Raw genomic sequence first — 12,305 nt, 5'->3', positions numbered from 1 at the left:
ACACTACCAAATTTTTGGAAGCAATATTCGCTATTCGATTACAGTATATGGAATATCAGCAGTATGGTCAAAGGTAAAATCGTCTACGTTATCACGATCTTGGAGAAGGATCATACCGCTTGATGAACAATCCTCTTTAGATGTTCAAGAAAAATATGGTAACAGTATTCTCGACAGGGCCGGCTTATGCATGTCGCAGCCCCTAGGCAATGCTCGTCTCGACCCCCCCCCCTACCGTCTTCTAACTTCCTAATATATTTTTTCGCTAACACGACACTTTATTTATAATTACGCTGTTTTTTACTACATAGGTATATTATCACATTATTCAATACAAATATTGAATCAAACGAAAAGAATATAAGTAATTAATATATGCATTTAAAAAAATCATACAATAAGCTTAAATATTAACTCTTCTAACTTTTTTTGTTACAAAATCGTTCAAGACATCCTGAAAGTTAACCTTTTCCAATACATCATTTTCAATTGATGTATTGGAAAAGTTCGTTTCAATGAATTTAAACGATTTTGAGGCATAGTTGAACGAAGACAGTTTTTAATTAATTTCAATTTGGAAAAGTTTCGTTCACCAGTGGCGTTTGTAATCATTAGACTTCTATATATTTGCAAATCTGTCATTACATTCGGTGTTGGATTTTGTTGAGAGCAAATCAGACTGAAAGTCACGTAGAACAAACTGAAAACTTAACTTTTATTTACATAAAAAAAAATATAAAAACAATAAGATGTTGCCAGCACAGGAAACTCAAACTATCTAACTAATCTCGAACTCAAACCTCAACATCCTCCCCACCCTGGTCGACCTCGAGGGGGATGACCAGAGCTACCGGACGGGTTATATTGTGACCATTAACTCTCAGCTCACAGGATCTTATTTTTCCATCTCGTCCTTCATGCAAGTTCACCACTCTAGCTTTCTTCCACATGTAACGTGGTCGGACATCTTCTTGTAGAAGTACAATATCGCCAATTCGGATGTTAATGATATTGTCCTGATTACGAACTTGATGAAATGACCGCAATTGAAGCAAATATTCCTTAGACCATTTTTTCCAAAAGCAGTCGAGTAAGTCCTGCTGCTGCTTGTAGATTTTTCTTAGCTTTGTGTTGTTATTTGGGCTGGATGGAATGGCGGCTCCGCTTGACAATGTCCCATCGCTTGACAACTCCGATTAGGCGTTCCCACCAGCCTCCCCACCAAGCCGCTCGTGGGGCGATAAATTTCCAAGTTATGCCATTTTGGGCATAATATTGCTGAGTTTTAGCTGATGACAGAACTTGCCATAGCAGAATTAAGTCCTTATTTGCTGCATGAAAAGTGGTAGCATTGTCGGTATAGATTGTGTGTGGGAGTCCTCTGCGGCCAACAAAACGTTGTAGTGCCAAAAGAAATTTGTCTGTGGTAAGATCCGACACAAGTTCGATGTGTAATGCACGTGTTGTTGCGCAAGTAAATAGTGTTATGCAGGCTGTGTCTCTTGATTTCAAACATCGAATATTCACGGGTCCAGCAAAATCAATTCCTGTGGTAGTAAATGGAGCAGAAGGTACAACTCTTTCAGGAGGTAAAGGAGCTTCGATTTGTTTTCCGCATTTCGCTTTGAACAGCTTGCAAGGTAGGCATTTGCGAATAACTTGCTTTATAGCTTGACGTCCTCTTAAAATCCAGAAGGTTGAACGTAACTCGGACAGGATTATACGCACACCTAAATGGTGAAGTCGTATGTGGGTATGCTGGATCAAAAGATGGACAAAATAGTGTTTACCATCGAGCAATAAAGGGTGTCGAGTGTCAGATGAAATGTTTGAAAATTGCAGCCTTCCCCCAAGGCGTAAATAATTATCTTCGAGAAAGGGATTGAAACAGGAAATTTTGGATTTTTTCGGCAGAGGACGTTCCGCTTTTAAGGCATTTATTTCAGCTGAGAAACATTGATTCTGTACAGTTTGTATCCAATAGTTTTTAGCTTTCTCTATTTCATTACAATTCAGTTCATGAGTTATGCGTTGCTGAGTCTTACAGTTGTATACAAAACGTAGAATCCAGGCAGTCACACGAAGAAGTTTCGTATAAGAACTATAACGAGATATATCTATGATGGGTTCTGTAGTTGCGACGTAGGAGGATTGAAATTTGGTTTTTCGTGATTCAGCTTCAACTAAAGGTTGTGTACGTGTAGACAAAACTTTGATAGGCCAAGTTTCTGGATCATGTTTTAGCCATTTCGGGCCGTGCCACCAAGATTCTAAAATCGATAATTGTGATGGAAAGGTACCACGAGTAAGATGATCCGCTGGGTTATCTGTACCGGGACAGTGGCGCCATTGTGCTGAAGTAGTGTTTTGAAGGATTTCTGTTGTTCTGTTGCAGACAAATGTTTTCCACTGGTTAGGATTTCCCTTTATCCAACTTAAAGCTACAGTAGAATCGCTCCATAGTATGGCAGTGTGGGAATTCATGTTCGTTTCCCTGCAAAAGTATCGGAGTAGGCGTGCTCCTAGTAGTGCAGCTAACAATTCAAGTCTCGGAAGGGTGACCCTTTTGATTGGGGCTAGTTTATTTCGACTGCAAATGAGATGGATCTCTGTATAAATATCATCTGCTTGACGCGCGTACAAGCAAGCACCATATGCACGTTCCGAAGCGTCGCAAAACACATGTATGGTAACGTCGGAATTTTCGGAAAAGCCAATCCATCTTGGGATGCATATTTCATTCAGATAGTGTAATTCATTTATCCACTTGTGCCACTGCTGTGCTACAGATGGAGGTAATAGTTCATCCCACTGAATACCACTAAGCCATGTATCTTGAAACAATATCTTCACAACTACTGTAACTGGAGCAAACAAGCCTAGAGGATCGTAAAACTTTGACATCAACTTCAGTAGCAAGCGTTTTGTAACTGGTTCTTTACATGCTTGAACAATTTTTGTCTGCACATCAATTTGAAAAACATCACTGTTAGTATCCCATTTAACACCCAAGACTTGCGTGATGTCCTTAAACGAGACGTTTTCTTGTTTCCACATATCTTTCAAAATCTTAGAATTTGTAGTCCATTTGTCTAATGGTAGGCTAATAAGTGATGTAAGTTGTTGCAGTTCTTGGTAAAGAATCAGAGCTTCAGTATCCGTAGACGTTCCCGTAACAAAATCATCCATATAGGTGTTATTCTCAATGTGTCTAGTTGCTGTAGGATATGCTTGTTTGTGTTTTGTAGCCAATTCACGAAGAGAAGCTGCTAATAAAAATGGACTAGAGACGAGTCCAAATGGAAGACGTGTGAATCGATAGGTTACAATTTTATCTTCAGTGCAGAGTTTCCCATCAGGAGTATATGTAGTATTGTACCAAATAAATCGTGTTGCATCTCTGTCTTTTTCTGCTAGACTCAGCTGCAGAAATGCTTGTCGCCCATCACTAGTGATTGCTATTTTAGAAAGTCGAAATCTCAACAATGTGGCTAAGATATCGGGAAGAAGATTTGGTCCTACTTCAAGAGCGTCGTTCAAAGATGGGTGACCTGGAGAATGTGAAGATGCATCAAAAACTATACGCCACTTAGTTTCTCCATTTGTGATTTTCTTTACAGCGTGATGGGGCAAGTAATATAAACGTTCTTCATTATGTGTTTCTGAGACAACTTCAACGTGTTTTTTATCAATGTAATCTTGCATGTGCTCAATATATTTTTCTTTGAATTCTGAATTTGCATGCATTTTCCTTGTTAAAGATTTAAATCGTTGAATTGCGACTTCATAATTGTTCGACGAAAGTTGAACTTCTGGTTTCCAAGGCAATTTTACAACTCTTCTACCATCGATGATTTCAAAAGATTGATGAAAGTTCGTCAAGAGTTCAGAGTTGTGAGGACTTATTTTTTCTTGTGTTGGTTGTATGCCAATGCTCTCTAAGTTCCAGAAATTTCGTATCACATTATCTAATTCCTGAGTTGAAGTATCCACATCAACATTATGAACCGTTGAAATGAAGGAAACTGTTGCGTGTGATCGAGTTCCACTAAGTACCCAACCAAAACTTGATGGGACCAAGGCCAGAGAATCCGACAACCTGACTGGCGCTTCAGAATTCATAACAATCCAGTAGTAATCTGCACCGATTAAAATCTCAATTGGTAAGTTCGACAATGAATCATCTGGATCAGCAAGTTTCATTCGCTTGTTTTTAGCAAAGAGTGAAACATCCGTTGATGAAGGTATGTGTGATGCATATTTGTTGGAGCTTTCAAATGCAGTAACATTAACTTTAGATTTGTCCCAGATACTTGATAACTGAAATTTGACTTGTCTTCGCATGTAGCCAACATTAGCTGGGGATTCAAAGGTTTGAATGTCCAAATGTCTGGTTGAAATCACTGGAAGTTTTAAAGTATCCACAAGATTAGAAGAAACGAAACTAGATTGACTTCCACCATCCAGTAGACAACGTGTCAGTTTTGTAATCCCAGTGGGCCCAGTAATGAAAACTCGTGCAGTTTGCAAATGAACGAAACTGGAAGACGATACATCAATTTTGTTTGTAGATGTAGCCGCAGGCTGCTCATTGGTTAGAGGTTTGCATATTGATGTATGGTGTTTTCTCTTGCATTTGGAACAGACAAATTTTTCTCTACGAGGGCAATTTTTTTTGTTATGTCCTCGGTTAGTGCACAAAAAACATCTATTACTGGTCTTCAATTTCTGTATGCGCGCGTCTATGTCCGTTACAACATTGCACTGTTGAGGCCAATGTCCGACAGTTTCACAGAAAGGACAAAATGGTGACATTATTTTACTTTTGGTAACTGATTTAGAATTCACGTTAAAATTTTCTAAGGAGGATTTAATAGGATAATCTGGAGCAAGTGAACCTTTAATATTACTTGCAGTAATTGATCCCTCGACCTCTTCTGATAAAAATTTCATTAATTTTGAAATATCGGTTTCACCAAAATTTTCACGTTTGGCATGTACAATCCAGTTACGACAGATTTCATGAGGAAAAGCACGAAGTATTTTAGGAGCCAAAATTCTTCCGTATGATTGAGTTTTTTCTCCTAAAGCATCTAAAGCCTGTATTCTTCGATTACAATCAATATATAACTCATTTATTGCTGCTGGAGAGTGATTTTTGACAGGTTTTAGGTTTTCTAAATAATCGAGATGAGCCTGTATTATTTTATCTTTATCGCCATATTTCGATTTCAAAATATCCTTTGTTGTTGCATATGTTTCTGCAGTTATATTAATTCCATCAACTATTCGTTTTGCTTCTCCATCTAAATATCCCCGCAAAAAAACATGCTTGTCAATCAGCGATAAACTTTCGTTTTTGTCGATACAGTTTTCAAAACGCTCCCAAAAACTATGGAATTCTTCAATTTCGCCGTAAAACGTATTTATTTTTATTGTAGGCAACTTTACTGTAACATTTGAAGGCGAAGCTGAAAAATTATTTATATTGGCAGCTGTTGGCGATGTTTCAGAAATTGAATTCGTTGTTCTTTTGAAATTAAATAACGCCAAATGAGCATATTCTGTGTATCTTTCGCATTCTATTATGTCTTCCTGATATTCTTCATCATTTAAAAAATTATGTATTTCATCGTCTGCCAAGGTTAATTCTTTTATTTTATCTTGTAAACGTTCAATGTTGTATTCTTTTTCAGTTTGTGTACTAGCAGCATCGTTCAATTTCGTCGTTAGTTTCGTAATGGCGGTACGTAGCGTTGTTCGTTTGCGTTTAAATATTACAAGTTTTTCACTACCGGTAGCCATTCCAATTCAGATTTTTGACGAAAGTAATTATAAAATGTTCAGTATGACTTACCGAGTTATTTCGGCACCAAATGTTGGATTTTGTTGAGAGCAAATCAGACTGAAAGTCACGTAGAACAAACTGAAAACTTAACTTTTATTTACATAAAAAAAAATATAAAAACAATAAGATGTTGCCAGCACAGGAAACTCAAACTATCTAACTAATCTCGAACTCAAACCTCAACATTCGGGAAAGTTGATTGTGCCATGTTACCAATAATCAGTTTGTAAGACTCTTCGGCAGGCACAATTTTTTTCCCGCGTCTTCTAATTGTAAGATATTTATACTGCACCATTTCGTTTATAAACTCAGGCTCAATGTCCTCGAAATAATGTTCCTTAAACTTTGTGCAAGCCTGTCTAATTTCTGCGTCGGATTTTGTCGAGAAATCTGTTAGAAACCCAAACAGATCATTTATTTCCCGTTAAGCTTCTAGGCGCCGTGACAGTTCTGTACACAGCATGTCTAGTACTGGCAAATATGTATCAACTTTTAATTTCTCTTTTCCTCTGAGCACAACTTTGGTAACTTGGCCATAGAATATACATACCTATGGTAGGTACCGTACCAGAACAGTAAGTGTGCATACACAACGTAGAATTTTGCGCGTTTTTCAAGCGTGTTGTGTTTAAAAAGCTGCTCTTGCTGTATAGTCATCTGATTAGTCGGCGTTAAAATTACCGCTATAAAATTGCTTGCGATTATATTACTGCGTTATATATGAACTAACTACCATAATATTAATATCTAATTTGGAATGCGTTCAGAAATGTACTAAAATAGTGTCGATGTAATGTACAGAGCAAGACAATCGTCATTGAAATTTTGAATTAAATTTTTACTGTTTAAGAAACATTGTCAATTTTTTTCTCTGTAGCACAGGGCCCCTGAACGTGGCGGGGCCCCTAGGCAGTTGCCTACAGTGCCTAATGGATAAAACGGCCCTGATTCTCGAACAAGCAAAAGAAATATAAGGTTTCGAAATTCTTGATGAAGAAAATTTAGAAGATTGGTTTCAAAGTGATGCATGTGAGCCTGGCTTCCAGTATTTGACGGATGAAGACATCTTTATGTTGTTAAATCAAATAGTGATGATAGTAACTGATGCAGAAGATGAATGAAATACAATTTCTCATTCTGATGCTCTGTGGAAACTTTATTAGATTATATGGGAGGATTTGATTACGTTGACATTACTGCGGTTCGTAAAATATGTGTATCGATATATGGCGAAGACGCATTACACATTTTTTAATAAGGAAAATTCCTAGTTTGATGTTACGCATGCAAATGTCAGTAATTTTTATATTTTTTGTACTGATATTGAATTTTTCTTTAATAAAAGGAGCTTTCGGATTATCCGTGTTTATCGATTGTCCGTGCGACCTGTCCCGGTGATTAACCCGGATAATCGGGAGTGCACTGTACTATTCTCTGTTAATAGTTGGTTGATTTTCGTCTTGCTGCCATAGTTACATCAGAAACATTCTCAGATTACTTGAAAACAAATATAATTTCAGGCAGAGCACTACCTATATATATATATATTTTACACGCGATACTTCTGTCATATGTATATTTGCATATTGCTCTCCCATGACTTATGTCACCTCAGTGTATGATATTAAGAAAATTTAAAACAGGATCGAAATGTAGTTTCTGGTGTGACAAAAAAGATTTGTTAGCTTTTTCCTCGTAAGCGATTTTATTAGCTCGTAAGTATTTGCGATTACATTGTCGACGAAAACTTCATCACAAGATTGAATTAAGCTGAGCAAACTTGCGTTTAAAAAATAAACCTTATACTAATCTAGATGTAAGGCATTTTTCACATTAAGACAAGCGTCATGTAATGATTTTTTCGAGCACGAAAACCGTATGCCAATCTCGATTTGAAGTTGTTTTACTGAAGGTTGTTTTACATGGCTCAGGATGAGGGCAACGTGCGTAGAATAGAGCAGATTGTTACAGACTGAGTCGTAACGAATCGCTCCAGTAGCTACAGTTTTAGAGTAAACTATTAGTGTTATTTAGAAAGATAAGTTAACCTCAAAAAGGCTTCAATAAGCTTTTAAAAATATTGCATTGACATCGGTTTCAAAACGGATGCATAAGTCAAAGCGTGCTAGCGCAACTTGTCCCAATAGAAATTGTTTTTAATGAGTTTGGCATTGTGTGATAATCCTCACAATGGGATATATGTCTTTAATCGTAAATGAAAAATACCTAAAAGATACTTTTTTGTTTCATTAAATGGATTATATGGAGCCGCGGTAGCTCAGAAGAGGTGTCGTTCGCCTCCCAATGAGATGGCTCAGGTTTGAATCTCAGAGGTGGCTTAATGATACGAATTCTGTTTCCAGCTCGCACCGACCACAGTGATGGGTTATAATTTTCTTACCGTCAGGTTAACCCTGGAGGTTTAGGTTCTTTTTCTCATCATGTCACGCAAATGCTGGTTAGTTCCATCGAAAAGTCCACCACGAAGGCTAGTTTGTCACAATACTTAAGTCAGGAGTTCCTTTGTCTTCTGGATTAAAATTACATGGCCTCGGAGCTGAACATTGATAGTCGTAAACTCGGAATTGTGTCGGATATTCAACGCCAGTTATAAAATAAAATGAATTATATGAAACAGCCACTTTCTCGTTATATACTACCTGTATACCTGAAACAATTATAAGTTCCATTCTAGAGAAAAAAAATAATTGTATTTCTGCAGGAAAATTTGATTTTTTTTTTGTAAATTTTCTTAAACATAGCTTACTGGATAATCACAATAATACGGCATAAATGGTTCAAATTAAAACCTAAAATCTGAGCATATCCTATTTTTCCCGAACTCTAACCTGCTGAGTTATTTCTTCTATAAACTAAATACAGAACTTATATCTTTCAGGACATAAGCGAAGTGGAGAGATATCTTATAAGGTACAATGTAAGAAAGGGAAAATAGAGTCTTCAAGAAACGTATGTTATATAGACTATATATCTCAACCACCTACTTTAGAAAGTATAACTCTTACGTCAATAGCAATAAGACTATGGACTGAACCCGATGTAAATGAGGACGTAAAGCAGCATTCTATGCACTATGGATCTGAAATTATATGCACCGGACCGAGAGAGGCTTATCATAAATTGGAAGAAAAAGTAACTGAGAAATTAGCAGATCTTAGCTTGCCTGATCTACTAAAAATCAAAGTATCTGATGTCATCAGACCTATTGGATTGCAGTTGCTGAAATGTTTCGATTCGAAAGACGATGAATATTGCAAAGTTAAAGATCTTTTTGAAAAGCATTGCACAGTTTATTGGACAGCTGAAGGCATCATTGATAAACGTAGATCACTTGTAGAACTGATCAAAAATGAAAACCAAGAAAACAGTATTTGTCAATTGTATAAGTTAGCGTGTAAATACTGCTTAGAGGAATATGTTTTTTCTTTATGGGAAAATATACCACTCGATAAAAAAATTACATATATCTGAAAGAGCAACTTTATAGAACCATTATGGTTATGATATGATAGATTATTGAACTGCTTATATAAATGACGAATTACCTAGCCTATTAAGTAAGATTAAGAAGACTGATCATCGTAATATCTATGACTGTAATTTCGGCATTTATCACAACACGGTTACGTTATCAATTTTTGTTTGTAATGAATTTAGTCTCCGATATTTTTGGCACAAATTGACTGCTGATCAGAAAGAAGCTAATATAGAAAATTGGTTAGAACAAATTATACAAAAATATAATAGAGTATTGAGTAGAAGATATGAATACCAAAACTATCACGTATTTACTAATAGTTTGTGCTTTTTTGTTATCTCATTTAAAGGATCAAAACCAGGTTTTTCAAACTCATTCTGAAACAATACTGAAAGCTTTATTTTTCGATTGGCCATATCAACGCTTCTTCTTATCAACAATCAATTTAATGTTCAACTATCTTGAAGATGACACATACACTAAAACAATGACATACATTGTTAGAGAAATCAAAGAAGGGAGAAACACTGTGGAATTGTTTAGGAAAATTTGGCGTGGAAGCCCAGTAAGACTCAAAAACGCATGTCTCCAGTCATTGTAAATGGATGTCACGCCATTCGTAACTTGCTTTCTGTTGAAGACTTGGAAACAATCAATTTAGTACTACTTAGTTTCTCAGTCAATGATAAAAAGGAACTAATATTTAACCTAATCGGAAGTGAAGATCTGCGGAAGCTTCTATATCTAAGTAAATTCACTCTGCTTGATTCTTTGGCAAAAAATACTCTTCCATCTGATTGTGATATCAAGCGTTTCAGAGAAAGTTTGGAACAGAAATATGGAGATGGACTGTACCATGAATGGATTCTTGGCAAGAAGTTTCAAGCAGTAGACAAAATGTTAAAGTGGGTTATTGAAACTCCTGAAGAGATTGAGAGCTTTAAGAAAAATGGACTTAATACGTTTTCAATATACACATCATTAAAATGCTTGGGTGATTTTGGACTTTTTGACCGATTTATGAATTGATGTTTTAAAAGTGTAGATGAAAGTAATAATTTTAAACAATCATACATACGTAATTCTACGGCATGCATACAATTATTACAAGGAATAGGTTATTCCGGTGAAAACGGGTGGGATTTTTTTGAGGAGTTTTTAAAATACAGCTCATTTTCTACTGAGATAGTTGCAAATTTTAAGAAATTATGCCTGGAACAAATAGCAAGTTTAGTAGATCGCTATTACTTCGAATTTGCTATGCATCTTTTACACTGGTGCTTGGATTCTTCCAAAGAAATCAAGGAATTTAAGAATGAATTGTTCCTGTCCGAGGAAGGAAGTAGAATTATTTTTTATGATATGGAGCGAAAATATCCTAACTGGAACAACGTGAAAAACATTTTGAAATGGTTTTCACCGCTTTCAAGAAAATCAGTCGACTCCTTAAAACGGGATCTTGAAGATGAGGAATTTTCTGAGGATGGATTTGGTTATTCTTCTGCTAACAAAAATAAGTTTTTCCTTCATCTACTTGATAATTTCAAAGCGTGTAACAGTACTTCAGATAGTGATAGCAGTTCTGGCGATGACAGAGAATTTATTGAGATATTGAACGACGCAGTAGGTGATGATGATGATGTTAATGAAGATAATGACGATGATCATGGATGCAAAAATGATTCCAGCGTAAATAGTGATCAATTAATTTAATTTGCTGGAGATTTGACGGACATTGACATTAATTGTACAGACACTGAAGATTACCTCAGTACCACCGACGATGGGCAAAATGCCGCTGATGGTAATAATAGTACCATGATGTGAAAGTTTTTTTTTCGTTTAAAATGTGAAATGTTTGAAAAATAGACTTCATAAATTTTGCAAGTCTATTAGGTTTTCATTTTCTAAAGTTATAGAAGAAAATTTGAATAGAACGGTAGTTTTAAGAAACTTCATTTCCCACATGATTATGGTAAAAACCGAAATTTTTTCTGATATTTAGGCTTGAGAAAAAAATTCTTTTAAACGTTAAATTCATTCCACAAGTAACTTAAAAATAGTATTATTAACACTTTGACGCAGACGGGACATCAGTGTACCTTTTATATATTTCTTTCTGACACTCTTAATTGTAAACAAAAAAATTTTTGGTGTTTTTGCAATTATAAAAAGAAACAGTCTAAAGGTAACTAAAAAAAATCTGATCGATTATCTGAACTATATTTGCATTAGAATATTAAGTTTAAGAAATTAGGTTAGAAATTTTCCATTCTTATTCAAAAACTTATCAATAATTTATTTTGTAGATTAAAGAAATTTTATTGATGAGTAACTGTTTCTTTTATATCTAAACAACTGCAAATTTAAAAAAAAATATTGCTTTGAACCTTTAACACAGAAAAAGACAACGGTGGTTTATGTTGTACTTCATAGTCATAAATTATTAAAATGCTAAAGATAATATTTTCCACTTATTTTTATCTAAATTCACACAAAATAATGAAAAAAGCATGAAAAATATGATTAATTAAAATTCTGCTTAAATGTTTAATACTTTCAAGCATGGCTGTTGTTTAATTATAAATTAAAATTATTGCAAAAATTCTTCTTAGTTAGCATTTAGTATTCACAGTATTTAGTTATTAATGGGAATACGATAATATAAGAATGCATTAATAAGCATGATTAGGCTTAACCGATTAGACTCTAACCGATTAGACACGTTTAGACTTTCCGGAAAAAACAAGAATTATCCTTGCAGTAAAAATAATTTATTTAATGTGATGTTGGTGTGGTTAAGTCCCTTAATTCCACAGAGAGAATATTTCTTTACAATTAAATTTGTACTGGCTCGGTGTGTAGGAAAATGAAGTCAGTCTGCATGATCTTCATTAAACTGAAAAATATTTTTTTAATGAATGAAGAATTGTTAAAAATTTAAAAACTTTTTTCGGC

The 12,305-nt window shown here is 35.2% G+C and overlaps 1 long non-coding RNA gene across 2 annotated transcripts in view; it reads left to right on the top strand.

Moving 5' to 3' along the window:
* LOC107444220 (uncharacterized) overlaps positions 1–11,213 on the top strand; it is a 30,565-nt gene extending 19,352 nt beyond the window's left edge. For both annotated transcript variants that reach the window (XR_015429961.1, XR_015429962.1), the window contains one exon: positions 8,748–11,213. This is a non-coding gene — a long non-coding RNA (uncharacterized LOC107444220). The remainder of the gene's footprint in view (positions 1–8,747) is intronic.
* Positions 11,214–12,305: the final 1,092 nt, after the last annotated feature.

The sequence above is a fragment of the Parasteatoda tepidariorum genome, chromosome 10 (genome assembly GCF_982258835.1).
Source record: "Parasteatoda tepidariorum strain Cologne lab strain chromosome 10, Ptep-v5.0, whole genome shotgun sequence".
Taxonomy (NCBI): domain Eukaryota; kingdom Metazoa; phylum Arthropoda; class Arachnida; order Araneae; family Theridiidae; genus Parasteatoda; species Parasteatoda tepidariorum.
The sequence above is the reverse complement of the archived record's forward strand: the minus strand, read 5'-3'. Positions and strand labels throughout refer to the sequence as shown.